This window comes from Sciurus carolinensis, chromosome 2 (genome assembly GCF_902686445.1).
Source record: "Sciurus carolinensis chromosome 2, mSciCar1.2, whole genome shotgun sequence".
Classification (NCBI taxonomy): domain Eukaryota; kingdom Metazoa; phylum Chordata; class Mammalia; order Rodentia; family Sciuridae; genus Sciurus; species Sciurus carolinensis.
The window spans coordinates 51,581,360-51,586,225 of record NC_062214.1 but is presented as its reverse complement, the minus strand read 5'-3'; the positions used below and the strand labels follow the sequence as shown (position 1 = coordinate 51,586,225).

At 38.7% G+C, this 4,866-nt stretch overlaps 1 pseudogene; it reads left to right on the top strand.

The window, feature by feature from the left end:
• The first annotated feature begins 736 nt into the window (after positions 1 to 736).
• Positions 737 to 1,701, top strand: LOC124976799 (glyceraldehyde-3-phosphate dehydrogenase-like; annotated as a pseudogene).
• The last annotated feature ends 3,165 nt before the right edge of the window (positions 1,702 to 4,866 follow it).

The following is a 4,866-nucleotide window of genomic DNA, read 5'->3' as shown; positions in this document are numbered from 1 at the left end:
TTCAATGTATGAACATAAACACACAAACTAAAGAGAATATATAACTTGGACTTAGACACTAAATTAAGAAAAACAATATGTGATGACCAATTACATTTTTCTACATGGTTTTAAAGTGGACTCTGCTTTTGAAATCTATTCAAGACAGGCTATGCATTGTAATCACTATTACTACAAATTATTCTAGAAATAACTGTGGAGATAAGAAAAATGAGAATTTTTCTAGGAATGAGAAATCCTAGATTTGACTGGAAACTTTTTAAATGTAATTGCCACAAAATCTTGAGATCTCACATAAAGAAGTAGAGTGTTTTGACAAGTTCCTTGCATTCAAATCAATGTGTTTCAATGTGTGTGAAGTTATCCATAGTGCATGTATTTTAAGCTAATGAGATAATACCTTATGTTGCTCATCATATAGTCTGTTTTGATAACAATGGCATGTCATTGAGAGACTTTTTTTTAACTTCAGTTAGGATTGATCAAAAACAATAATTAGGGCAAGTTTTGGTTCTTATAATGGTGCAAATTTTTTTCTAGAGAAACCCTCCTTCCCAAAGATAATGATGATAAACTCTGGACAATTTTAAAAAATCAATTATTTGAAGACAATAGGGAGTGGCAAAAAGTGGGCAGAGAACCTCTGCTCTTCCCCGTTTGACAGACAGCAGCTTCTTTTCAACTCATGCAGTGCCAGTCATGTCCCTGAGACAATGGTGAAGGTCGAAGAAACAGATTTGGCCTTATTGGGTGCCTGGTCACCAGGGCTGCTTTCAACTCTGGCAAAGTGGATATTGTTGCCATCTATGACCCCTTCATTGACCTCAACTACATGGTTTACATGTTTCAGTATGATTCTACCCATGGTAAATTATATGGCACAGTCAAGACTGAGAATGGGAACCTTGTCATCAATGGAAAGTCCATCTCTATCTTCCAGGAGTGAGATCCTGCCAACATCAAATGGGGTGATGCTAGTGCTGAATATGTTGTGGTGCCCACAGTTGTCTTCACTACCATGGAGAAAGCAGGGGCTCATTTGAAGGGCAGTGCCAAAAGGGTCATCATTTCTGCCCCGTCTGCTGATGCCCCCATGTTTGTGATGGGTGGGAACCATGATAAGTATGACAACTCTCAAGATCGTCAGCAATGCCTCCTATACCACCAACTGCTTAGCTCCCCTGCCATGACAACTTTGGCATTGTGGAAGGACTCATGACCACAGTCCATGCCATCACTGCTACTCAGAAGAATGTGGATGGCCCCTCTGGGACACTGTGGTGTGATGGCTGTGGGACTGCCCAGAATATCATCCCTGCATCCACTGGAGCTGTCAAGGCTGTAGGTAAGGTCATCCCTGAACTGAATGGGAAGCTCACTGGCATGGCTTTCCATGTGCCCACCCCCAACATGTCAGTTGTGGATCTAACCTGTCACCTGGAGAAAACTGCCAAATACGATGACATCAAGAAGGTGGTGAAGCAGGCATCAGAGGGCCTCCTCAAGGAAATCCTGGGCTACACAGAGGACCAGGTCATCTCCTACGACTTCAACAGTGATACCCACTCTTCCACCTTTGATGCTGGGGCCGGCATTGCCCTCAACAACCACTTTGTCAAGCTCATTTCTTGGTATGACAATGAATTTGGCTACAGCAACAGGGTGGTGGACCTTTTGGTCCACTTGACCTCCAAGGAATAAGAGCCCATGGACCATCTGCCCTAGCAAGAACACAGAGGAAGAGAGAGGCCCTCAACTGGGGAATCCCTGCCCCTAACTCAGTCCCTCAACACACTGAGAATTTCCCCTCCTCCCAATTTCCATCTCAGAACCCCTGAAGAAGGGGAGGGACTTACGGAGCCCTACTGTCACATACCATCAATAAAGTTCACTGTACCCATCCAAAAAAAAAAAAAAAAAGTGGGCAGAAATTAGAGGGAATTGGACTCTTGAAATGAGAGGACCACTCTCACTAGATGTGGCCATTTTTAGACCATTTTTTGCCTGAGAGTACTTCTCAGTTCATGTGGGAATCTCAAACAGCATTATTAATTTAAGATGTCAAAAGAGGAAGTTTATGGATGCCAGAGTGTCTGAAATTAAGAATGAGGATCCTAGGAAGGAGAGGGTCTCAGGGAAAGCCCCCAAATTACCATTTAGATACCTCTAAGCCTTGGCTTACCCTAAACAGCACATGCAGAGGGGAAACTTTGAGGGTCTCAGAAGCAACAACAGCTGGCAACTGAAAGAATTGAGCGGAAATTCAACCATTGCCTATCATAGAAAAGGCCATTTGGAGTTTGTGACCTGTCAAAATTGAAGAGCTTATTAAGGTACCCAGGGTTTCCATAGATCTGTCCCATCCAAGCAAAGCGAACACCAAGATCACTCAAGTTCAAGGTGATTAGACACTAGTTTGACTGCCAGAGAAATAACCAACACTTTATGGAAGAAGACACAGAACTTAAAGTCTCTGTAAACATATCATCCACAATGCCTACTGCTAATATAAAATTACTACATATGGTAAAATATAAGAAACTGTGGGTTTATCATCAAGAGATGAAATAGTCAACACAAATTGACCTAAATGTTGGAATCAGATGACAAGGACCTTAAAACAAATATTTTAAATATACTGCAGGATTTTGAATGAAGTTTAATTGAATCTATATATCAACACTGAGAGACCATAGTATATATTCCAATCCATATGCATGGTAAATCTTCCAATTTAATTAGGTATGATCTCATAGCTTTCAACAGAATCATAACAAAACATATTATCTGGACATGGCGATTCATACCCATAATCCCAGCTATTCAGGAGGCTGAGGAAGGAGGATCAAGGCCAGCCTCAGCAACCTAGTAAGACTCCGTCTCAAAATTTAAAAAGCCTGGGGTTGTAGTTCAGTGGCCAAGCACCCCTGGTTTCAATCCCCAGTATAAGAAGAAAAGAAAGAGAAAGAAAGAAAGAAAGAAAGAAAGAAAGAAAGAAAGAAAGAAAGAAAGAAAGAAAGAGGAAGAAAGGATGGAGGGAGGGGAAGAAAGGATGGAGGGAGTGAGAGAAGAAGGAAGGAAGGAAGGAAGGAAACATTTTAATGCACATGTAAACAACATACATACATGCATACATATAAATCCCCAAGCACTGAGCACTGAAAGGACGTGGAAGCAATGAGGCACAGAAACAAGAGGCAGATGTAGCACACTGAACCTTCATTCCTAAATAGCATTCTCTGGGATAAGTTACTGAGGTGAGTTGGAGAATGGACTAATTCCAGAGCTAGGCCTAGGGAGCCTGAAATGTCTTATTGTGACAGAAGAGGTAGGATGGAACATGTACAAGTTTATAGAGACTCACTTGAAGAGGTCCCCACTTCCCAAATCTGGCAATTTGAACATCCAAACACATGTGTATAGCAATGTGTTCTAACTCATTCAAATAAATAAAAATCCATGAGTCCATTCAGATAGAGGAAGTAATACTCTTCCTATGGTGAAAAAGGTGAAAGGAAGAACTGTCTCTGCAGAAGAGATTGGGAAAAGGAAGAGGTGAATTGCCTGGACTGGAGGAAATATTTGTATCTAGTATGTATAAGGAGGACTAATTAACACAAAAGGCATGAAGTCAGTGATTATATGCAATGTACAGTATAATGGATGGAGATGTGATAATGGACAAGGTTATTTACAAAGAAATTTCTCACTTTTCACAAAGAAAAAATTAGTAAATTTGGGCTGGGGACATAACTCAGGAATAGAGTGATTGCCTTGCGTGGGTTAAATCCCAGTACCCACTTCTTAAAATTAGTAACTTTACATTGAGGATATCTGGAAGGTACTCATTAACATCATCAATACTGGGACAATCTACATTGTATACCTTTTGATATGATGTACCAATGAGGATGTAGCATAATTTTCTATAAAAAATAAACTATGAATCCAGTCATGATTAAACATCAGACAAATCCAAATTGAAGGATATATGTAAAATAACTCACCTGGGTTCTTTAAAAATGCCACTCGTAAAAGACAAAGACAGACTGAGAAAATTGTTCCAGAAGAAAGGAGACTTATTTGAGAGACCCAAGAGCTAAATGCAATTTGTGACCTTGGATTGGATCCTGGATTTGAGGGGAAAAGACTATTAAGGACGTTATTGGGGCAATTTATAAAATCACCATGTGAACTTTGTATTAGACAATAACATTATATCATTATTAAATTTCTTGGTTTTGATAAATGTAGTCTGGTAATAGAAATTATTTGTCCTTAGGAGTTATATGATAAACAAGGGATAGGGACTCAAAATTTCACCAATTTACTAGTGGTTTAGAAAAGAATACTATGTACATAAAATATGTGTACATATGATAATGAAAGGTAAGATAAAATAAACAAGCAATAGGGTAAAATATGGACTATTGGAGAATCTCAATAAAAAGTGTGCATTATTTTTGCATTATTTTCTGTAACTTTTCTATAAGTTTAAAGTTGTGCCACAATAGAAAGCTATAAAGTTTGGTACAGAGACTTTGAATAACTGTAATTCTTAAATGAAGTTAAATGTATACCTACCCCATGACCCAGGAATTCTACTCTTAAGATCTTTACCCGAGAGAAATGGAAACATATCACAGACAGACTCATGCAGAAATATTCATTGTGACTCTATTTACAATAATAAAAAATGGAAAACAAAACATGCTCACCAACAAAAGAATGAATAAACAAACTGGTATTTATACAAGGAAACACTACTGGGCAATAAAAAAAGAATAAACTATTGATATGTGAGACAATGTGGTTGAATCTCAAAAACAGTATATTTTTAAAAAGTCAACCAAAACCAAAGATGAC